At 49.8% G+C, this 24,656-nt stretch overlaps 1 long non-coding RNA gene across 1 annotated transcript in view; it reads left to right on the forward strand.

Moving 5' to 3' along the window:
• The window catches only part of Gm40281, a 36,391-nt gene extending 13,530 nt beyond the window's left edge, over positions 1-22,861 (forward strand). Inside the window, exon 3 of the long non-coding RNA XR_868342.2 lies at positions 22,507-22,861. This is a non-coding gene — a long non-coding RNA (predicted gene, 40281). The remainder of the gene's footprint in view (positions 1-22,506) is intronic.
• Positions 22,862-24,656: the final 1,795 nt, after the last annotated feature.

Here is a 24,656-nt window from a genome sequence, read left to right on the forward strand (position 1 = left end):
GTGCCATTTATCCTTGTGTTCACCATAGTCACCCCCTTTCCCAAGTGGGCATGTGTTCCAACTCATGGGCACCTGAAACTACAGATTGCACCAAATCCTATATATGCCGTATTCTCCCTGTCTGTATACATTTGGTGAGATTTAATTTATATATTAGAAAGAGTAAGAGAGTAACACTGATGATAAAGACAGAACCATTACAACACTCTACTGTAGAAAAACCTCCAACATTTTCTTTGTCTTACCTTGGAGCCATAAGAAAGGCATACTAGACACAAACAATGAAAGCACAGGACATCATCAATCTGATAGCATATACTGCATGAACACACTGCACATAGAGATGAGTCATATCTTAGAGGGATGAAGCAGGACAATACAAGATATTCAGAAAGGTTTGTAATGTAGAAGTTGTGAACTATTTTTGGACTTTTCCACTAGTATTTTATCAGTGGGAAACTGACAGGGAAAGAAGCATTTTGGGCAAAAGTTCGTGGGAACTATTGTTCCCATGTCCACTTTCTGAATTAATTTTGATCCTCTTTGTAGATGTGAGTCCCCAGCTCTGGAGAGACATTGACATGGCAGGGTGGGGGGGGAAGCTGAAGGCTGGGACCCCTGTCCCCATCCTGGGTGGGGACCTGAATGGGACTGCTGACTCTACAGATGGCGCAATGGTCCAGCCCAAGCTGGCAATTGTGACATCTTCTGGAGACTGAGGCTTCGATGATGTGGGCCTTGCTAGGAAAATGAAGAAAGCACATTTAGTGGAAGGCTCTCCCAGGGCAGGAGTGAGAAGGGGCTCATGCTTGGGGGAGTGTAAGTGAGTTTGTCGATGTCCCTCTGAGGCCAGCCTAGAGTGAAGGATAGCCATTCATCAGCAACAGGGATAGGTCTCACTGCCTGTAGGGACAGGAATGGGGATGGATAAGTTATGGAGGGTCAGACAAAGGGTCTGCTAAAGCCCCTGGGGGTTCTGAGAAGAAAGCATTCTGGCCGTCAGATCAGATGGAAGTTGGGTGTTGCCCACCAGGGGGCAGAGGTGATGCTGAGAAAACAAACCAGAGAGGAAGCTACAGTAAAGAGGCAGGAGATTACCTTCCAGGTGGAGGAAGGAAGATAAACACAGGGCTAGAGGTGGAGTCTGGGCAGGGAAGCAGGGAGGAATTCAGTCAAGTGGAGAATGGATGGAAGACTAGTAGGGAGTTGGGTGAGGGCTGGGCAGGAAAGATGTCTGTGGAACTGAGTGGAAGTGCATGGTTAGTCAGGTAGAGGATGGGCCTGGTTTAGGCTGAGTGGTCGCTTCAGCTTCACACCACATCTCCCACCTCTCAGGTGCAGTAGACCACCCCAGCAGGTCAGGTGGCTTATGGGGGGTGGGGCGCCTCAAGAGCTTCTAAGCTCTCTAGAGGAAGCTGAGTGTTTGAGCTCAGAGTCCCTATTCTGTCATTTTCACCATCACCCACCCTGCAGGGCCGGCATCACGGCAGTGCACATCAGGGGGGAAAAGGTGTTGTTGCTTAGAAGTGGTCTGAGGCTCTGCCACCTCCTTCATAAAGCTTCACTGTGTTCTCCAAACACCCCCCTGTGTAGTGTACACCCTCACAGGCTTTCTGACACGGGGCTCAGGGATGCTCACAGACCCCATTGCTGCCTTTAGAGTATGGACTCTGGCAGATACCTTAGGAGACGTGTGTGTGTGTGTGTGTGTGTGTGTGTGTGTGTGTGTGAGAGAGAGAGAGAGAGAGAGAGAGAGAAAGAGAGAGCGAGAGAAAGGGAGGGTTATAGGAATGCTTGGTGGCAAGCCCTTGGGGACCTGCACCTCAGCCTTCTGTTCCACCTCAGAGGCAATGTGGCCTGGAGAATGGACAGGAGATGGACCAGGGTACAGTTGCTCCTTCCAGCCAGTCTTGGCTGGGGAAGCTGCGGCCAACACTATGAAAATACTTTACTTTGCTGTTTGTTCTGTCCTCTCCTGGGATTCAGAAACCGCTGACTCTTTCTTCCATTGCTTTACTGGAGGTCTGCTGGGGTGGGGCGGGGGGGGGGGTATGGGGGAGGGAGCCGCTCATGCCTGCATAAGGAGAATGTGATGCACCCCTATCCCAGAAGCACCTGTGGGGAACAGACTCACCAGGTTCCAGGCACAAAAGGACTCACTGTTATCATGAAAAATAGGAGCCAGGATCTTAACACCCCCAAATGTCTTTAAAGAAGTAATTGCTTCACTGTAATTATCTTAGGAGGCTTAACTAACCACATGGGTGCTTTTGAAGAATACTTGAGGAGTTTAAAATTCCTCCCACGGCCCCCAAGGGTGGGGGCTCCCATGGGTGCCTGGGGCTGCATCCAGGATCTGAGCAGTGGACAGGGCGCACTGTGCCCTGGACCTGTGCCAGGAAGGCTTCTGCAAGAAGATGGCCCTGCCCAGGAGGCGGGTGGCCCTGTTGCCATGGATACCGCCTCCTTGACTGCCTGCAGGGGAGCCAGGCACCTGGTAAGGCTCTGCTGAGGTGCTGAGGAAGGGACCCGATGGGGGAGGAGGAGAGAGTGTTTTTTTTTTATTTCCTTCTTGATGAAGGGGGTATAGTCACCCCTTCAGGAACAGTGAAGAGGCACCAGGTGAAATGCACAGAACAAGAGCCATGCTGGGCTTCCGTCACTGTCTGCTGCTGGCACCCCTGTCACTGTCACCCACAGGCTGGGCACCACTCATGATTCACTGAAAGCTCTGGACTTCAGAAGAAATTCCCAGCCCCCTCAGAGGTATGAGCAGAGCGCCCACGTCAAGACACACACACAGCAGAAATAAACGTCCCAGGCCCCTGGGATGTCTTGCCCGACGCTGTGTGGGCAGGCACCCCAGAGATTCTAGGTAACAATTTATTTTTGAAGAATCAACCTGAAAACAATTAAATGCAATTTATGAAAACAGTGGGGAAAAGTGAGCGACAAGCCCAATTAGAAACGTTATTTTAAAAGTGTCAGCATCCCAGCATCTTCACACATGCTGGCATGCTGGAGTTTAGCTTCTGTTTAGCAGTTGTAGAAAGACAGTCACCCTGGACCAGGCTGAGGAGGGTCAGAGGGAGGAGATGTATAAGAGATGCTGCCCTGGGATGGATTCTTTTTAGGAAAGGAAACAGACACAGAGAACCAAAGGCATCTGCAAAAACCCACACATCCTCGCTCACTCAGAACAGCCCCTCGCCATGGCCACAGGCTACAGAGAGCTTGACAAGTGTCCCCCAGGGAAGGACAGGACACTTCAAATCCTCTTGATTCTGGCCATGCTAGTGGTGGCAGGAGACGTCCTTTGAGGTGACCCACTGAGGTGAGCCCCAGGGCTGGCTCTGCAAGTGGGATGGAGGTCTTTGGTAGGCTGAGTTCAGCCTCCACTGTCTCTCCAAACTCTTGCTTCATCCCAGAAGGAAACCCCACCCCGTGCCGAGTGTTTCAATGAGGAGGAAGACATTGGTACACACAGCAGAAGTGAAGGGGCCAAGAGAGAAAAAGAACAGATGTCAGGTTCATCACCAGAAACCAGCACCTTAAGTTTCTCTTTACAGGACAAGCAGCATCGTCATTCTTGCTCTACCAAGACTAGTTGAACAACTTCCCACCTAGAAAAAGACTGGCTCTATACTTATGGAACCAAGTAAGGACCCATAGTCCTAACCCATGATATTATCCTGAATTTATGGGAGGCCAGTGTGATCTGCCCTCCCCCACCTCCGGGCTCAGAACATTCCCTCTGGGTGAGTTAATCTGGCTGGCTCAGCCCCACGATGCTTTGTGGCTGTCCAAGAAATTTTGGGGGAGCCATTGGGTCTCAGAGATGTTCTCTTCTATACATCACAGTGGACCCAATACAGGCCCCTTTCAGAGGCCTGCTCCTTAAGGGTCACAGGAACAAAGATGTCCTTTCCTTAGCAAGTTGTTCCCAAGACATAAGGAGTGAGGACAGCTCACCTGCTGGAGCACCTTCTTCTCCAAGGAGTGAAAGTCATGTTTGCCACCAAAAGCTCCCACTGCTCCTCTTCCAGTAATAGCTCTAGGCAGGGCTCAAGGTAGAGCTGGCCGAAATCATTGTGCTGTGCAGAGCCTGGGGACACAGAGCACCTCCTGGGGACACAGAGCACCTCCTGGGGACATTTCAGCTAGCTCATGACCAAGAGGAGTGGGCACAACCCACCTTTCTTCCAAGCTGATCCTGCCTTCCCCACCAACTGAGCAGGCAGGCCAGACTGGGGCAGAAGACACGTGCCTTTTCTCTGTAGCCTTACCCCTTGGCAAGGGCCCCGTGCTGTAGGTCATCAACTGCAGTGTGATTCCTCTCCACGCCTTGACTTACCCAGGGATTGGACGCCTGGGGCAGGACAGGTCTCCTCAGCTGGCAGCATATGCGTGTCACATACCCTCTCTCCAGTGCTGGGGCTTACCACCCAAAATGCTGGCTGCTGTGGGTAACAGGGGGGGGGCAGGCTCAGTCATCAGTCTGAAATGGGGATCTGGATAGTTTTCAATACACCCTAACTCTACCTGGAGCCTCTGCAGAGCTGTGTAGCTTCCTAAAAGGCAGTCTCAGATGAAGACACTGCTGTCCCCGTGACTCTGGCCTGAGAGGCTCTCACATCTGCCATGTCCCTGAAGTTGCTCCGTGTGAGCAAGAGGCAAGCGATTTTTGTTGTCCTTGCCTTTTTCAGTGTGAAAATAATTTTTGCAAAGAGAGATAATTTTGTCCGCAGCCCATCCCCGACCCTGTTCCAGTGATCAGGGTCTGTGAAGTTCTGTCACAGCCAGTGGCAGAGCCACTGGGAGAGCCAGGTCCTGTTGAGCTTCACATCCAGCACTCTCTCTGTGGGACCAGGCCTCTAGCGAGTCTGGGGACGGGGGCTGGTACTGCCTCTGCACAGTGAGCCCCATGGTGCCGTGTGGGTGGACCGGCACTGTCTTCTCCATGGAGGAATGGGGTGACCTGGGAGGGGCATCCCAGCTCTTCCCTCCACCAAGCTCAGGGATGAGTAAACCAGCCCCCCAGGCACCTCCTCCACCTTCTATGCCCATGCTGCCGAGCCCTCCTCAGTGGAGAGTCAGTCTGTAGGCCCCGCTGAGGGCTGGGCCAGACCCTAGGTGTCTACAGTACATGCCTCCCTGAGTCTGTGGGCTGGGATGAGAGCTCTGACATTTTGGGGACTGACTTTCCAGGGAGCCCAGGATGACTGAGCTGGGAGGCAGATCTTCCTTTAGTAACAGCCTCTTCTCCCTGAATTGCCTCTGCCCAACTCTTTGTCTGGCCTTGCCTGGGTTCCCGACTCTAGGCACAGTGTGGGGCCTTATGGAAGCACAAGAAAAAGTGATGATGATGATAGCAGTAGTCCTCCTTAGCTGGAAGTGCTCCCCTCTGACTTCTCAGAAACCTCAGCGGGCATCCCTTGGGTAGCTTCACTACAGCCAGCCTGGTCAAGGGCTGCTGTGCTGATCTCCTTAGGCTGAGCTAGTGCCCTCTGAGCTGTGCCTGATGGATGTTGGTGATGGGCCATCATTATCCTCATCATCCACCATGGACAGGTGAGGGAAACAGCCCGATTCAGAACCCCCAGAGGGTGTGCATCGGATGGAGATGCTGAGCTGGGAAACCCTAGTCTCTGGGAATTCTGAGCCAGGCACACAGCACTTCCTTGTGGTCTGGAGTACAGTTTTTTTACCTATCTGTCACCACCCCAAACAGGGCTGCGTAACTGAATGCAGAGGCTATGCTAAATCTGACACCAATAAAGGGTTTTTTGGTTTTGTTTATGTTTTTTTGTATGTGCAATGACCAAAGATCAATTCCAAATCAAACAAAGACTGAGGTGCTCTGGTGCCGCTTCACGTGACTTCACTGCGACCTTGATTCTGAAGACATAACATACATGCTTTGTACTTCGAGCACGGTCCAGCCACACAGCACCAATCAAGGCCACCCAAAGTGGCGTGGCTCAAATTCGAGAGTTTGGGGTATTGTGGGTTGCTGTGTACAAAGTTTTCTGCTCATATGGAAGCATAGCAGCCTAATATCAGAAAATGAAGACTTATAAACATTTTTAAATGTCATTCCTCAGCATGTGGGTATTGATTTGTGTCATGGGTTTGCATTGTGTTGGAGTACTTGTTTTTAAAATCGATTATCTGAGCTACTGACTTGCATTTCATAAAACATGGTCACAGTGGTTTTGATGCCAACCTTCGGCTGTTCTGTGTCCTGTGTGTTTATGTGAAGCTGCAGTTGAAGCACTGAGGTTACAAAAATCAAGGTGTTGATCAGCTCAGGAAAGCTTGAAGATGCTCTACGTCCTGCAGCATCCAACACCTGGCCAAGATCTAGTTCTTTATGCAAATAGGCAAGCACATTCATTACATCAATATGCAAATTTGCCTTAATCATTTATAGTGGGGGAAATTACACATAGGCCAAAGAATAGTTTCAAATACATTTGTTGAGTTATTTATCAGTATGTGGTTGGTTTACACGCCTATTTTGTAGAACTTTGCACCCAGGGCCGAGGACTGAGCAGAGTTTTAGGAAGCCTTGACAGAAATGAAGCAAGCTCTATATCTGTGCACACTGGTGCACTCAGTTACTCACCAGAATGTACTGGCTACCTTCTGTGGTAGGGATTAGCAGGTAAATCATGGGCCCTGATCTCTCCTGAGACCGAAGAACCATCCAGGGTACCCTAGTTCTTTAACACATGTCTCCCTTTTCTGTTGCAGAGAAAGCCCACGAGAGTTTGGTAGTCAGCACCTGCATTTCTAGTGTCGTTTAGCCTAACTAAAGGTGTTGATGAAACTGATCTCAGAAGAGAAGAAAATAATACCTCATTAAAGCCCCAAAAGGTCAGATAGGGATACTCAAGAGACTTGAGGACTGTCCTAGTGGGTGTCAGGCTCTACCTCGGATGAATTGTTCCCAGAGAGCCTCTACCCATAGAAAACAAAACAACAACTAACCAAACAAATAAACAAATCAGCCCACAGGGGAGGGACCAGGCCCGGCTACGCAGGAGAAACCAGCCCAGGTCCTTCCAAGTGGCTCTTCTGTCCACCCTGCACTGCCATAGTCAACAGCACACAAGGTCCTGTCCTGACACCCCAAGGTCCTTTCTAGGGTTCAGAGCAAATTGTTTAGCCAAGTGTTCCCGCCTCTCACTAGGAGGGAAAGAGGCAAACCCATCTAGAAGTCAGGCTCCCAGGTAGCTCTGCCTCCATGACCATTTCTTTGCAACATTGCTGAGTGGCTTGGGTTGCCATGTGGCAGAGCTCCACAGGGCCCAAGGGACCATAAAACAAGGCAGAGGCCACCTGGCTAAGAAGCATATGTACCAAGCCCCTCTCCTGCCCCATATCCCTGTCTGCTCTTGATCTAGGCCCACCTCTCTCTAGAAAGCACAAAGCTGTAAGAGAGGCTGCTGACCCCTAAGGGCCCCAACTCCAGGGCCTGCGCAGCACTCTCTCTATCGTCTTTGACTCTCCACGTAAGAGCATCCACTGATGCACTCTAGTGTTCTGGATTTAAATCCCAAGGACATACACTCCAGGAAAACTGCTGGACTAGGTGCCAGGCCTCTTGGGGGCAGGGATTGAGCCAGCTGCTTCCAGAGTTCCTCCTGGACCACAGTGACTTCTGACATCTTTGAGGTGTGTGCTACTGCAGGTGGCACCCGGATGAGTGGTTTGTCTGACCTATGTTCTGAGTCAGCGCAAAGAACCTCAGCCTGGGCTGTGGCAGGGCCAGCGAGAGGAACCTGTTTGTGCCACACCCGGCTGTGCAGCCAGTCTCCAGGCAGAGAACCACAGCTATTGTTTCCAAGGAAACTTCACCCATGATTCTCCAAACTCCAGCCCTGGGTGGGCTGTTTCTCATCCTCTCTGAATCCCAGGAACAACGTGTTTCCATTCTGACAGCAACAGGGTATCACAGAAAGTAGGGGAGGGCGTGAGTTTGGAGGATGGGATGGCCCTTGACCAACAGATGGGGGACTCTCCACTGAGAAGGGGCTGCCCTGGACACAGTGAGCCATTCCTCTTGGCCAAGGAGAGGCACAATGCTTCCGGTGCTGTCTGCTATGTGGATGTGGCCATGGCTGACTGAGTTTGCAGATGGAGCTCCATCCTCATCAAAGCGCAATCAAACAGGTTACATCTCTGATCCCAACTTGCTTTACTGTAAGGGAGGGCAACTCTCTTTCCCGTTTATGCCCGTGTTTGTGTCATGTCCTCCCCACTCACTCTCTCCATTGTAATAAAGCCAGCTCGGTTCTCCACTTGAGTACAGCAGAGGGTAGAGGAGACAGGAAGAGACAGGAAGTACCCTAGAAGCCCTTTATCAATAGGAACACTGATACTTCATCACTATGTCTGCAAGCAAGAAGCAGGGTCTTGCCTTATGGGGTTGGGTAGACCATATTTACTCAGCCCGGGGGGCCTCTGCCTTCCTGAGCTGCAGGTTGGAGGGGCTACCTTCTTCCTCAGCAGGGCCTCTGGGCTGAGGTAGTGGATGAACTCTGCAGAGGTGAGATTGGCATCCTGAACATACTGGAATGGAGCTTGAGGGGAGAGTGCTGGGAAGGGCTGCTGAAGTGGGGGCCTAGATGTGTGAGAACTGGGGCTCTAGGTGCCTGCTCAGGTGTGATCAGGACTGGCTTCCTGCAGGCTGGGATCCAGGAGAGATCAGCTGCTGCTCCCCAATCAGGGCAGCGCTTGTCCCAAGGTCACAAGAGACTGAGTCAAGAGCTGTCATCCCAGGATCCGTGCTGCAGACTGAGTGTCAACAGGTGACCTGCAGGCTCCTGAGCACAAGTCCACAGGGGCCTGGACTCCGGTGAGGAGAGGGCTCCCCAACACTCCTTTGCGGCCCTTGCTTCTGCCAAAAGAAACATTTTGAAAGTAAGATGTTTGTTTGTTTGTTTGTTTTTTTTCTAAAACCTCCAAAAGTATTGTTTTGGGGAGGAATTTGGCAGCAGAGCATGTGAACTTCTGGAGGGGCGTGATGAAAGACAGGCAGGAGGCACAGTTAGCCAGGAGGCACTGCTGACCGGGGGCTGCAAGTTGCCAAGTGAAGCACAGTGGAGCTAAGACAGACAGAACTACCAGGTGCTTGTGTCCCCAGCCTGCTCAGTCACAAGTGGCTATAGAGGCAGGTGGGAGACTCTGAGACCAGCTCTGGCTAGCAAAGCCCAGCAGAGGCATAAGGAATCTTTAAAGATGCTCTAGATGCCATGAAACTGGAGACGTAGGAGAAAACCCTTGCTTTTTGGGCCTTTTCGGCTTGTTATCTTAGAGCCCACTAGAGACCTCCCACCATGGGTGGGTGGGGACTGACAGATGACTGGCACCTCTGATTCCAGGGTGGGCTCTGCACCCCAGAGATGTGTTCCCCAGCCTGTGAGGTGAGGTGGAGTAAAGAACTGTGGGGCATAGCGCTTCTTAGAGCCCCTAGTGAAGGTGGCCATAGCCTTTGTTATTTTCCTTCCTAGAGATCCATTCTCCAGGTTGGAAGCACAGCCTTGCTTTCCTGTCAACCAACGCTGTGGAGTGGGTGCTCTGTTGGGCACTGAAGCCTTCTGGGGCCTCTGGATAATCCCAGACAGATCCAGGGGCCCTTGTATGTGAGGAGAGAAAGAGGGGACTCGAGGAAAGGGCAGCCCCAGATGTATTCTCTAGGGCCTTTGGGCTACAGGCCAGGGCACCTGTGCATAATCTTGAGCGTTAACTTGACTGGGGGGGGTACCTAGAAAATGAACAAAGCCTTAGTGTTCTCTCTGTGAAGATACTTCCGGGAATCATTGTCTGGGAATTGGGGGAGACCTGGCCTGTCTGTGACACCTTCTTAGAGACTGGGAGCTCGGGCAAAGTTAAAAGAAAAAGCCAACTAATGTGAAGATCCCTGTCTTTGCTACCTGTCCTTGCAGTGAGTAGCTTCCCAACACGTCCCCATTGTCACAGCATTCTGCCTCGCTGTGGACCCGACACCAACAGATCTAAGGATTGTGGATCAAAAGCTCAGAAACCCCAAGCCAAACCAAGCCTGTCTCCTCTTCAGTTGTTTCTGTCAGGTGTTTTGTGACAGTGACCAGAAGACAATTGTTACAGGAAGGTGGTTCTGGTTGTTTAAGCAGATTCAGTGAGTTGTTTGGTGGGAACCTGGGAGAGAAGTTGCCTGTGGATTCCATTAGGAGCTGAACTAGCTGTTCACATTGGGTTGTAGGAAAGACTTTCTCTGCATTTTATCCATGTCCAAAAACATGGAGGCAAGCTGAGCTTAAAGGGCACAAATGAATTTGGCAGCACAATGTTCAGGCTGTGGTGTGGTAAAATTTATACTGAGAGTTATTGGCCAGAGTTTGGAATAAAAGTGTAAAAGCCTGCAAGATGGCTCAGTGGGTAAAGGTGCCTGCTGTTTGAGTAGGCCGGAGTTCCTGTCCTGACTTCCTTTGATGATGAACTGGGATGTGGAAGCATAAGCCAACGAACCCTTTCCTCCCAACCTTACTTTCCCATCATGGGTGCTTCCTTGTTGCAATAGAAACCGTAACTAAGACAACGGGTTCAGTGTCTGTATGAGTGTATATAGTATATGTGTCATGGGGTATATGCCAGTGTATGTGTCTGTGAATGTGTGTGTGTAAGTACATATATGTGTCTGTGTGCGGGGGCATGAGTGTATGTAGCGTGTGTGTGTGTGTGTGTGTGTGTGTGTGTGTGTGTGTGTGTGTGTATGCCTCTGTGAATGTGTGTGTCTCAATGTACATAGCACACATGTATAAGAGGTATGTGCCTCTGTGTGTGTATATATACAGAGTATGCATGTATATGGAGTATGTAGCTTTGTGACTGTGGGTGTGGGTATGAGTGAGTGTACATCATATGCACGTGTATGGGATATGTGCCTGTGTTGGTGTGGGAGTGCACTTGTGCATGTGTGCAAAGACCAGAGGGAGACATTGAGGTCTCCCTCTATTATCTATCACCTTATTCTTGTGAGGCAGAGACTCTCCCTAGACCTGGAGCTGGGCAGGCAGCCCGCCCCAGCCTTCCTCTTGTTTCTACTCTCCTGAGTACTGTTTTTGCAGGCATGGTCAGGACCTGGCTCGGGTATTGGGTCGTCGGGCCTATGCAGCAAGTGCTCTTAGCCATTGAGCAGACTCTCTGACCCCAGACCTTCATCCTTTTAACTGGTGATACTGTGTGTTCACAACAAAGACTCCAACCCAGAGGGGCTGAGCCTTGGGAAACTGAATCATAATAAATCCTCCAGTCGTTTACCTTTGGTATTTTGCTACATGGCAGAAAACCTAGCAGACCTCACCCAGTCTGTTGGAGGCTTTGAGAGAGAAGTCGGTGCCTCCACGGGAAACAGAGCCTTTGCAGCACGTGCCCTGGACTGAGCTGCAGCACCCATACTCCCCTGGCGCCCCAGTCATAGCTGTCCTGCAGGTCCTGGGCTGGCTGGACCTGCAGATACTGTGTAGGTTTCTTTCACCCTCTTAGTCACCCCTGTCTCAGTTAGCTCCTGCTGCATGACAAATGGTCCCCAGCTGAGGAGTTTGCAATAGTGACCTGTGATTGAGCTCATTCAAGAGTGAAGGGCAAAGCCATGTTTGCATTTGCTGCCCAGGCCCAGCTAGTTGGTAGCCAAGGAGACATTTCCCTTGGAAATGCTTACAAACTGGAGCAATAGTCACACATTAGTCTCTGCTACTTGTCAGGCAAAGCCCTCAAGTCTAGCTCCACTCCAGTGCCACCTCTCCTCCCCCCTCTTAACATTTCCTAGGCAGAGGCAGTGCTGGGTTATCAGACCAGTTGTCTGGCTGGCTGGGAACAAAAGGCCTCCCGCCCTATCTTGTGAGGAAGCCTCAGGTCCTTTCTGTGTGACCGCACACAGCTTAGCCAAGCTCTCTGAGCCTTGTTTTTACCAAGTGCAGAGCAGGGATGCTGACAAAGACTGTGAGACAGGAGGATGGAAGGCAAGAGTGATAATGACTTATCCAGAGGGACAAGAGCCTGCTGTGGCAGACAATGCAGCCTGTTCCTCTAGCCAGCTCAGGCTGGTGGCAGAACCGTGCCAGACACTCAGACAGACTAGTGGGCAGCAGGAACAGCTTGGCCCTGAAACACTGGGGCTGGGGCTCCTGCGCCTGTGCTATGTGGGGTCCCATCACTTCCTCCGGGGGCCACACTGGAGACAGGGCCCATTGGAACTATGCCACCTAGACACCAAGGCAGTGACTTTGCAAGGAGTTTGGCTCAGCACAGACACCCCCCTCCCCCTGGTCTAGTTGAAAGGCAGGAGCCTCTGCCATTGCATCAGGAACAAAACCAAGCTGGCCCAAGCAAAAACATCGTGTAAACACTCTTAGAGCAGAAAATATGGAGGCTGGCACAGGGCTTCTTCAGGCATGGCAACCTCCTGGGCTCAGCCTTGCCCCCAGGCCTGTCTTCCTACTTCCTCTGATGGAGACCTGTGTTCCCATTGACCAGAGGATCCCAGCTGTGTCCCTCTCTGCTGAAGGAGAACTGTCTCAATGTTCTGAGACCCAGGATGGATGAGACTCCATGTCTTCCTGGAGCTTGGAACATCCTGAACTTCTCCTGCTAGCAGGAATGGCTGCTCAGGATGGCAGTGGTGTCTCGGGTCACTCTCGGAGCTGAGAGCAGGGTCTACCCCATTGAAGAAGCAGTGTGTCCTTCCTACTCTGCTTTCCCTCCCTTAAGGGCATGGTTGCCTGAGACTACAACCAATAGATCCAGAGAGGAAGGGAGGTGAGAACAACCCAGGGTGATGGATACCTAAGGAGTGAGAACAACGGAGAAACGGACTTCAGGAAGATCGGAGACAGGCTTCAGGAAACAGCTAGTTTAGTTGAGGGAGGGCAGACAAAGGCTTTTCAAACCTTTGGGGGGGTGAGTGGGGGCTCTTGGTATGGTTGTATAGCATTGGTCAGGGTTGGGTGCGGGAAATACCTCATTTGCATAGAGGAATTCCAGGAGCTTTCTGGATATGACTTTATAAGGAGAGGACAAGTTTAATCTGGCTGCGACTATAAGACTTCCTCTGGTATGGACAAAGGTTGGGGGTTCAGGACATGCAGACCAAGGTAGGGGAGGGAGTGGTCCCATTTCCTACTGCTGATGAGATTTCTGGGGTTGCTCCAGACTGACTCTTCAGGGTTCCATGGTTCCCCTGACTCACAGCAGTAGAGGGGTGCAGGTCTCAGGAGAAAACTGTCTGCTCTCTCCAAAAAGATGGAGCCTTAGAGTCCTGCTAGGTGACAGAGGGCATAGGCCATCAGGATTAGGAAACATCTGTCTTCCTGGTGTGGTGTGGGTCCTATGAAAGGAATCAGCAACAGGGTGAGGAGCTAGCCAGGATGCCTGAGGCAGGGGGAGGAGACATCTTCAGACCCAGAGGCTACAACCTTCCCCAAAGAAGCCAGTCCACAGCAGGCCTGGTAAGCAGGGCCTGAGGTTAGCCGGTCTGCCCTCTATCCTGCTGGTTCCTGTGGGCCGTGCATCAGCCAGATAATGAAGGACTTAGAATGAGTGGGCATTAAAGGGCAAAGAGAGTCAGCAGCACCCGACCACACCCACCCCCTGCTGGTGGGGATATGCGGAACCAGATGTGTTCTCGCTGTACAGAGAGGTCATAAACCACTCCAAGGCACACAGGACCCAAATACAAGCGTGAGGATGCTATAGGCTCGGGGAGTGAAAGGAAAGGGCAGTTTCCTGGGTAGAGGCAGAGCGACCTGACAGACAGGGTGACACAGACATGGATATGATCTCTTAGTGACATCCAAGCAGACAAGAACCAGATGCTCTGGAGAAGTGAACTGGGGTAAGGTAGCCCCCCAGTCACCATACCCAGGCCAGTTTGTCACATAATGTGGTGTGGGATGGGTGGGCAGGTGGCCCTGTGAAAGAAGAGTTAGATGCACTCAGCACATTGATACATTCCAAGGGATAAATCTCACTATCCCCAGCTAAGGAACGCGGAACAAATCTCTGTGTAAGGAATCCCTGTGTAAGGACGAGCCATAAGGGTCAGCTCCCTGTGGCTGAATAGCCAGTCTTCACAAAAACAAACAAACAAACAAACAAACAAACAAACAAACAAACAAACACTGCTTTGATGAATGGTTCTAAAAACGAAGCTTTGGCCTGGATCTTATCCCATGGTTGTTAGCCAATATGGGCAGGGGCTAGTCACCAAATATACAAAGAGCTTAAGCTCATGCAAAGTAGATATGCAGAGATAAGCAAGACACTTTTGTCCCCACTGCCTGGTCAGCAGGGTGGCACGTGGCTTCTGCCGTTCTGAGTGGAACTGGTACTTGTGTGGTTCCCACGTGCCCATCTCTCAAATGAGTGAGGCGAGGGACCTTTTTCACAGAAGTGAGAGCCATTTCGCTGCCTCCATCCCAGGGACAGGCTCTACAGTGGCTGGCCTGCACTTTGACCTTTGGAAGCTCATTAATGTTCTACGTGGTAAATTCAATTACAATAATGAGCATGGGAAAGAGGGAAAGAATGTGGAAAACCTTGGGCAAATATGTTTTGAGAACACTGCCCTGGTGGCAATGAGGAGGTGAGCTGGATCCCAGTGCTGGGGACAGAAAGAGAGGAAGGAGTGCAGATGGTGGGGTAATGAAAGAGACAGACACACTCAGAGCTTCGTGTGTGTGTGTGTGTGTGTGTGTGTGTGTGTGTGTGTGTGTGTGCGCGCACGTGCATGTGTATGTGTGGTATCTGCATGTGCACTGTGTGTGTGCATGTGTGTATGTGCCTGTGTGTGTGTGTGTGCATGTGCCTTGTGTGTGGTATTTGCATGTGTGTGTGTGCATGTGTGTATATATGTGTGTACATGTGCACATGTGTGCAAGTGTGTGTATATGCCTGTGCATGCATGTGTGTTTATGTGCATGTGTATGAGTGTGCCTGTGTGTGCATATGTGTGTGTATATGCATGTGCATTTTTGTGTGTGTGTGATTATGTGTGTGTGTGTGTGTGTGTGTGTGTGTGGTGTTTGCATTTGCACCTGTGTGCACATACCCATGGAGGCCAGAGATCAATGTTCGGTCTCTCTATTTTTCTCAACTTTATAATTTTAAGGATTTATTTAGTTAATTTTATTCCATGTGTATGGATTTCTGCCTGCATGTATTTCTGTTCACTACATGCATACCTGGTGCCTAAGGAGGCCAGAGAGGGTATTGGATCTCTTGACCTGGAGTTACAGATGGTTGTGAACTGCCTTGTTGGCTCTGGGAACTAAAGACAGGTTTTCTGCAAAAGGTTTTTTGACCACTGAGCCATTTCCTCAACACCTTCCCCATACATTTTGAGATAGTGTCCCCCACTGAACCTGGAGCTCACAGATTGGCTAGGCTGACTGGCCACTGAGGTCCAGGGATCCACAGGCACTAGAATTAAAGGCATTCTGCCTAACTTTGTCATAGGGATCAAACTCAGAACCTCATGTTTGTGTAGCAAGGGCTTTATCTGCACAGTCCAGAACTTTCTCTTAGTCCAGGGGTTGCTATAGACTCCCTGGCAGTGGGCAGCTGCCTCTAGGCTTGTAGATGTACACATGCGTCCCTACAGTTGAGAGAACAGAGCTTCTGAAATCAGAGAACATGGAATCAGCATGAACACAAGATTTACAACTGAACATGCATGTTTTTGTCCACATGTACTGCGTATGACTGTGTGTACTGAGTGTCCGTGTTTATACTGTGTGTGCACTCTGTGTGCCTGTGTGTACTGTGTGTGCCTGTGTGTGTCAGTATGTACTGAACCATGTGTGCCTGTGTATACTGTGTGAACTATATGCCTGTGTAGACTCTGTGTGACTGTGTGTTCTGTGTGTACCTCTGTGGATTGTGTGTCTGTGTGTAGTGTATCTGTACATATTTTGTGTGTCTGTGTTCCTGTGTATACTATGTATACCTATATGTATTGTGTGTGTCTGTGTGAACTGTGTGTGTCTGTGTGTTCTGTGTGTCCCTGTGTGAACTCTGTGTACTGTGTGTTCTGTGTGTGCCTGTGTGTTCTGTGTGTGCCTGTGTGTTCTGTGTGTGCCTGGGTGAACTGTGTGTGCCTGTGTGTTCTGTGTGTCCCTGTGTGAACTCTGTGTACTGTGTGTTCTGTGTGTGCCTGTGTGAACTGTGTGTGCCTGTGTGTTCTGTGTGTGCCTGTGTGTTCTGTGTGTACTGTGTGTTCTGTGTGTACTGTGTGTTCTGTGTGTGCCTGTGTGAACTATGCATGAGAGTTGCTGAGAAGAATCACACCTCCCACTGACCCTTCTTCAAGGCTGAGTAACTTATTAGACCTTCAGTAACAGTGGAAATTCTTGAATGCTGCAGGGCCAGAGCCTAATTATAATTTATCTTGGTCTATCTTCAGTTCTCTTAAAAGCCATTCCTTGCCTACCTCTGTGACTGATCCAACATCCCGTGACTAGCAAATGAACCTTTTGGAATGTACAAACAGAACCCTAGTTTCCACCAACCGAAAGGCTACGAATGCCATCAGATAGCATCTGAGGCCTCGAGCTGAGATGTCTCACTTTGCCTCACTCCGCCCACTTCAGTGTTTCCTCCAGATGTATTGAAAGGTGCCTTGAGTTATGAGTTTCTTTGTTCTGTTACTATAAAAACTTCATGAAATCACTTCCAAGTTGGGGCATGGAATTTGGGATGGGATGACCTAAATCTGTTTCCAGGCTGTGGTCACTCATATTTGACTTGAGAATAGACTATCTCTTATCCTCTTTGAGGAGAGAACTGTGTTTTTGAGTTGACAGTGTGTGTGTGTGTGTGTTTGTGTGTGTGTGTGTGCAAGTGTTGATGTGTCTGCCTCTATGTACACATGGGTCCATATGATATTTGTGACTTTTTGTATACTGCCTGGGTAAATCCCTTGTCTGTTTAAAGACCATTTAAAACCCTGTCTGATCCTGGCACCCAGGGCTTAATTCTGAAGCATTTCCTACAAAAAATGGACTCCTAAAAGGAGCCAAGATTCCTGGGAGAAATGGCAGGGTTTAGGGCTGGGGCAAGAAATGTACAAAATTAGACAAGAACATCTTGTTATGCCAGAAAGTAAAGAAGTATTCAATTTAAGACATCGGTCACAGAGACATGGGTGCCGCTTGAGGTGGCTGCTTCACTAAAATCTGGACCAAATGGCACCAAAATAGTGATGGACAGCCCTGAGTTTTAAACTGGGGAGATGGGAATCCACCAGTACATGCAAGTAATAGATAAGAGAGGTGATGGATGGAAGATAGATGGTACACAGTTAGATGGTGAATGAATGGATAGATAAATGATAGATAGATAGATAGATAGATAGATAGATAGATAGATAGATGACTGCATAGGTAATTGGATGGATGATAGATCCATGGATAGATAGATGATTGACGGAGAGTAGATAGTTGGTAGATACACATATAGATAGATGTAAATAATTGATAGATATACATATAGATGATTGATAGATGATAGAGATAGATAATTGATAGGCATAGATATACATATTGATGGATGATAGATTCAGAATTGATTAATAGGTCATAAAAGATAATTTGGTAGATGATAGATAGGTAGATATATTAGTGTTTGAATGGATGATGGCAGGTGAGGGACAGATGAGGGATGGAGTGATGGTGAGTCGGAGGACTGCTGTTTCTGAGTGTGCTGGGTGGTGACTGGGCCCTGAGAAGTGTTGGCTCGAACGCCTACCTTTTGCAGCAGCAGGAGGGTAGATTAAAGCGGTGTGAAGGACACTAACTAGAGGGCAAGTGGAGCGAGGGAACAAGCTTCTGTGTCCGACTGTGTCTGCCAGGGGCGTTTGCAAGTTTCCAGGAGACAAGAGCAGAGAAACTAAACAACCTTGGCCAGCTCATCAGAATAAAGATGGATGTAGCCTGTGAAATCAGCATGGTGGGAGAGGCCGCTGGGTCCTGCACCAGGAAAAGAACCATAGCTCAGCACAGCAGCCAAAGATGGGTCCTTCAGTGTCCTCCCCGGGAACCCAGGATACCCAGGGACATGGCTCTGGAAGAGAAGGCTGCACTCTTCAAAGCTGTTTTGAGCCCAAAACACAAAAAGGCAGACTGCAGGAATACCCTCGGGGAAAGACAGAAAATGCAACACCTGGCCTGGTCTGACCTGGAAGTGACATCTGGGGAGACACGTTAGAAAGGGTGGTGCAGGGATGCTGGTCAACCAAAGATGTGATAGGCAGATTATACCCCTAATGCTGAGACTGTCTTTGTGGGTGCAGGAGACAGGTCTTGTAGAAGAGGCAAGGACTGTGGTGACTGCAACAATCTGGATAGTTCACAAACCATCCCAGGCACGTGGGTGGTGAACACTGAACATGAGAGCCAGAGTCCCAGATACACACATGAGGCTTTTGCTGTTTGTCTATTTATTTATTTGTTACATCTTTGTAGTTTTAAATCATTCTCATGACAGCATCCTGTGAAACCCCAAGCTCTGAACATGTGAAAACCTCTATTGCCTGCAGCAGCCTCTCTCACCCAGCCCTTGGGCTCAGCATTATAACATAAAGCTAAACACCAAACACCATCTCATCCTGTGACCAGAGCATGATTTCTTTGTCAATCCATTCTTCAGTGGGCACTCATACTGTGCCCACCTCTCACTGTGAACAGTGCAGTTGAGAACTCAGGGGTAAAATGCCTGCTCCCACTCCTTCTAGGCATGTGCTCAGTAGTGAGACTGCTGGGTGAGAAGGCGACTCTTTTTGTTTGCTGGTTGGTTTATTGAAATGTTGGGGATGGGACATAGGGCACCGTGCATGGTAAGCAATTGCTCTATTGTTAGGCCACGCCCTAACCCTACTTCTTTTCTCTCTCTCTCTCTCTCTCTCTCTCTCTCTCCCTCCCTCCCTCCCTCCCTCCCTCCCTCCCTCCCTCCCTCCCTCCCTCCCTCCCTCCCTCCCTCCCTCTCTCTCTCTCTCTTTCTTTCTTTCTTTCTTTCTTTCTTTCTTTCTTTCTTTCTTTCCTTCTTTCCTTTTAGACAGAGTCTCTCACTAGGCAGCCCTGGCTGACCCAGAATTTACCATGTAGACCAGGCTGACCTCAAATTCACAGCAATTTGCTTGCCTCTGCCTTCAAAGTGTTAGTATTAAAGATACGCACCACCACATCCTCCTTACTGATCTCTTTAAAGATAGTCACAAAGTAAAGGGCTTCATTTACATTATTACTCTTTGCTCTCCTTTGACCCCACCCACTGCTCTCCCCATCCTTCTCTGGTTACTGTCATCCAGCAAGTAGATCACCTTCTGCTTTCATGCCACATGCATTCTCTAAGTTAAATATTTATATATCCACTCATTCATTCAGTGTATGTGTGTGAGGGTGTGTGAGTCTTATGGCATGTATGTGTGGAGATCAAAGGACAACTTATCTGAGCTGATTCTCTCCTACCAAGTCCGGATATCAAACTCGGATGGTCACGCTTGGAGACAAGTGCCTTTACCCACTAAGAAATCTCAAGATCCACATGTATTCTTTCCTCCTCTTTCATTCTTCTTTAAGATTTCCTCCCCTCTACTTGCTACTTTTCCAACCTACACACTTATGTGTGCATGCACACACACACACACACACACACACACACACACACACACACACACACACACACACACATTATTCGAGAGTTGCCGTGAGAGAGAACATAAGTGTTGTTTGTCTCTCCCGAGTCAGGTTTGTTTTATTTAACATAATCGTCTTCTGTTGCATCCGTTCTCCTGTGAATGTCACAGATTCATTTTCTCTGCAGATGCATAGGTTGCCACCGTGCACACGGACCCTATATTTGTTGTCATCTTCTGCACATAGATGTTGAGGCTGCTTCTCGTTCTCAGCTATGGTGACCAGTGCAGCAATAGTGGTGGACACACATGCATCTCTGTGATGTGTGGGCTCAGAGGGCTTTGGGCAGATGCCCAAGGAGTGGCAGAGGTGGGTCACAAGATAGCTCCATTTCCCTTTTTATCCTATCTCCACCCGGTAGGCTCCTCTTTCCTCACCAGGGTTCATTACCGTCTGCTCCTTTAATGAGGCCATGGTGACTGGGTGGGGTGGAATCAGAAGCCAGTTTTAGTTTCCGTTTCCCTGCTGGTTAAGAGTCTGAATCCTGCTTTAATGTTCTGGGAGATCTGTGGGGTTTCCCACAGGCCTGCCCCCTCTGGTTTTCTCACAAGTGGTGTGTAGTGGGTTTCAGAGGACATCATGACAGAAATAGACTTCAGTCCCAAACACACAGCTACTATGGGTTTAAATTCAGGAGGAATCTTAGAGACTTGGTCCAAGGTCCTCTGTGAACATGGAGAAAACTTAGATGCAGCTGGGATTTAAGAGATAGCAAGTCCTTCTCCACCTCCCCGGGCAAACACTTGGGATAACAGCACATCAGTCAGCCTGGCTGTAGTGTGTCTCTGCTGCAGCCTCTCAGCTTCATGCTCGTCTCTGAGGGACAGCCAGGGACAATGCAGGAAGCAGCCAACACGTGTGGCTGTGTTCTGATAAAACTGTATTTACAAAAGCAACTGACAGGCTCTGGCTTGCTCCGTAGTTTGCTGTCTCCTGTTCTAGGGCATTTATTGAGCAATCTATCTATGAGAACCAATAGTGTGCTGGTCACTATCCTGAGCTGGAGGCCAATAGCATCTGACAGGGAGCCAGGGCCCCTTGGAGGCCAAGACGAGACAGATCTGAGACAGCAGAGGAGGCCCAGGCTCAGGGTTCCTAGGTTGAGCAGTGCCCAGGCCCCCATAACATCTGCAGTAAGGGATGCTGAGCATCTCCTGTTTAAGTGTGAGGTGACATGTAGAACCCTCACTTGGGATCACCCTTTTGCGTCCCACCCCTTCTGGCTCTATGGGTGCAGATGAAAGGCTGTGCTCATTCTGAGAGCATCTGCAGGCTCCACAGCAGATCCTCAAAGCCAGCCCCAGAGATTATCAAGGAGAAGAGAGGATGGTGTTCAAGGCAGAGGTCTTTGACACCAGCCAGAATCATTTAGGAAGAGGAAACCCCAACTGAAAAACTGCTAGATTGCTCCATAGATAAGCTTGTGTGGCAATTTCTTGATTGCTGATTGATGGGGGGGGGGGGATATTTCACTGTGACGAGGGTCATCACCAGGCTGGTGGTCCTAGATTGTATAAGAAAGCAGGCTGAGCAAGCCAATAAGCAGTACTCCTCCATGGCCTCTGCATCAGCTCCTGCCTTCAGGTTCCTGCCCTGGCATCCCTCAGTGATAGACAGTGACTGAGAGCTGCAAGCTGAAACAAATGCTTTGTTCTCTAAGTTTCTTTCTTTGGTCATGGTGTTTTATCACAGCAATAGAAACCCAAACTAGGACAGCTTCTTGGTTGTGGTGGGTCTTTCCTTTGGGGACTGGATGCAGTTTGATCTGGGATACTGGCGTCCTCGGAAGACAGGTTACGTCTATCTCAAATCGAAGGTCTGACTCTTGGGGATGAGGCACTGGTCTCTGGGTCTGTTTTCAAGACTGGATCTGCAACCAGGTATGCTCATCTTGGGTTTCTGGAGAGCAGGAGAGGTGGGCTAAGAACACTTAGCTGGCTCCCACCTCTCCTGATTGTTGCTTCTCTTTGGCTCCCCTGTTCATTATACCTATTTGGAAGCCAACCTTAGCGAGGCAGGAGAGAGGAGAGTCAGCAAGCCTGTTCACTCCAAAGTCTCCAGTCATGCCCTGGTGTCATCAGTTCCTCTCATGGCCACATCACTGCCTTCTACGGGGAAGCACCCAGGTGTGTGGCACACCTCTCTAACCAGTTGCCACCTTTACTCCTCAGAGCTGTTGAGCTCGGCACTGACTGAGTCAGTTAGTACAACTTTCCGACCTTTCCATGGTCTTAGGGTCTGGTCTAGAGAAGGCTGGGGCACAGAGGCCTCGAGATGCCCAAAAGAGAGAATGTTCACTTCTAGGGATCAGAGTTTTTATTTTGTGTTATAGATAAGAAACTAGGGGAATCGGTTGCTATGGTAAGAACTGAACTGAACCCCTCACTCACCACTGCTGGATGCAGAGGCTGTACCACAGGGGCTCCAGCTTCTGGCAGGAAAGACTGGGCACCCGCCAGCTCCTGCTCAGGTTTGAGTGAAAAGGTGACGCTGTGTCTTGGATGTGAAATACTCTCCGTAGTTCACGGGGTCCAGGTCGAAGTGCTGTTTGGGAAGGTTATGGAACCTTTAGGAGCCAGAGCCTTGATAGAGGAAGCATGTCCCTGGGAGGCAGACCTTGAGGTTTGATAGCCTCTCTGTACCTCTGGTTCTCTCTCTGCCTCTGACTGACAGCATGACACGATGGGCCTGCTTGTGCTCCTGCTGACACACCCTCCCTGCCGTGGCAGACCATACCAAAATAAATCCTTTCCCCCTGTTTTTATCACAGCAACCGAAATGAAACCAACACAGACCAAGAGGCATGCAGCCTCCCTCATCTCCTGCTTCCTCGGGCATCCCATCCTGCTCGCTGACCTGATATGTCTCCAGAGAGTATCTGTGGTCTCGGAGGAGGCTTTAAACCACCCTGCAGAGCTCAGCACTCTCTTGGTCCCTCCAGGGGTGTGGGAGGAGAAGGACCATGCTGCTCTGCTGTTTCATCCTGACAGTGCGCAGAAAGGAAGGTGTGACACCTCCGTAAGGAGCCTTTTGTCCCAACTAATAACACCACTAAAAGGAAGAGCTACTTGAGTCTGGAGACAAGGCAGGCTAAACTGCCTTTCCTGTGGGAAGTGAAGCTACCGCGGGCCGGGGGGGGGGGGGGGGCTCAAAAAGTAACCATTCACAGGACCCCAGCCAGCTCAAGGTGAATTGGAAAGTCTCCCAAGATTCTCTGCCTGTTAATCAACATGCCTGAACAAACATGGTGACCCCACATGCCCTGCCTGTGTGCCACATCTACTCTGTGTTTTTGATTCCTAAACAAAGGACTTGTCCCTGGGTATCATCACATCTACTAACAAGTAAAGAAAGCAAAGCCCATGAGACCCCAAATCCTATTGTAGAGCACCCCAAGTCTGCCTTCACAGTGGAGAGAATATGTTCCTTTTCAAAAACCAAGACTTTGCTCTTAAAAATCTTTCAGGAACACCACCTTAGGAGATGCAAGGAGACAAAATGACCATGTGGAGATTCTCTTGTCCCTAGAAATAGGATACAGTGGGAAAGGTGGCCATTGCTTGATCATCAGGAAATGCATGCTGACCTGGTGTGGGACTTTGCATAGACGACCTCTCTGAAGACAACTCAGGTCCTCAGAGCCCAGCTACTCCCTTGCTGTAGTCAGCCTTCCACACACATACACATCACACATACATGCACACACATCTCCATACACATGCATGCACATGTGTGCATGTCTGTGCACTCTCACACATATATACACATGTGTGCATGCATGTACATATACCGGCACACAAATGCATGCACACACATGTACTCACATGCAAGCACACATACTCAGATGTATCCCCGTTGGTAGATCTACCTGTGTAGCATCTGAACAGTTCCAGTGGAATAGCAGCTACAGAGCTCAGACCTTCACGGGCCTGGCAGTTTCATGGATTCTCAGGAGTGTTCCAGTTACTGATGATGAGGTCTATGACCCCAGTTCTTCCAAGACACTGACCAGGAACCCCTGGAAGGTAACACCATATATAACAACACACACCAGAGCACATGTGGTCTGTGCATGTGAGCACACACAGCTCTTGGAAGCAGATAACAGATAAGAAGGGTTGCCCATATGGCTCTGGCCCCGTGTGGCTAGAAAGGGCTGCCCAAAAAGACCAAGCATTCCTTGATCTTTCCAGCTAGATCTAGCACTTCTTGAATGCCTACTGTATACCAATTCTTGATCAGGTCTGAGGAAGCCTTAGGGAGATGTTTCAAGTTGCCTGCTGGAGGCCACAGCAGTCCAGCACACAGGGAGAACTGCCCCAGCACACAGTAGACCCTCTGGATTCATATTCCACTCTGGCTGCACCCAGCTGTCAGCTCTGTCACTCCAAAAAACAGTGGGGCCTTTCTCAGAGATGGCTTGGATACTCACCAGAACATGGAGATGAAGATCTAGGCTAGAATGGTCCCTACAAGCAACAACCCAATCTCCCCCTCCTCCTGAAAACCCCCATGACAGGCGTGCAGGAGCCAAGGCCTCTTGGCACCCCGGGCTTGTTAATTGAATAAATATTCATCTGTGTGGAGTGCCCGAGTATGTGGTTTCCATGGATACTCCTTCTAATGGCTTAATGAGACAAGGGCGCAGGCTCTCCAACGCTGGAGCAGTGCTAGGGCCAATGGGAAGCATCAGAGGCAGGGCACCTGAATCCTCGGATGGATGCTGAGTGGACAGTTGGCAGCTCTTTCCCCATAAGGATGCCGTAAAAAATCCATCCCCAAGGCCACTCATTTCCGGACCTGCTGCCTGCATCGTCTTAGGCATGTCGGCCTCCCTTCCATTCACAGTGCCCTCTAGAGTCACATGCCCTCTGTATGCATTACCTGCCAGCATGACTTAAAGTACCGTGACCCCTTTAT

Source organism: Mus musculus, chromosome 5 (assembly GCF_000001635.26).
Source record: "Mus musculus strain C57BL/6J chromosome 5, GRCm38.p6 C57BL/6J".
In the NCBI taxonomy this organism is placed as follows: Eukaryota; Metazoa; Chordata; class Mammalia; order Rodentia; family Muridae; genus Mus; species Mus musculus.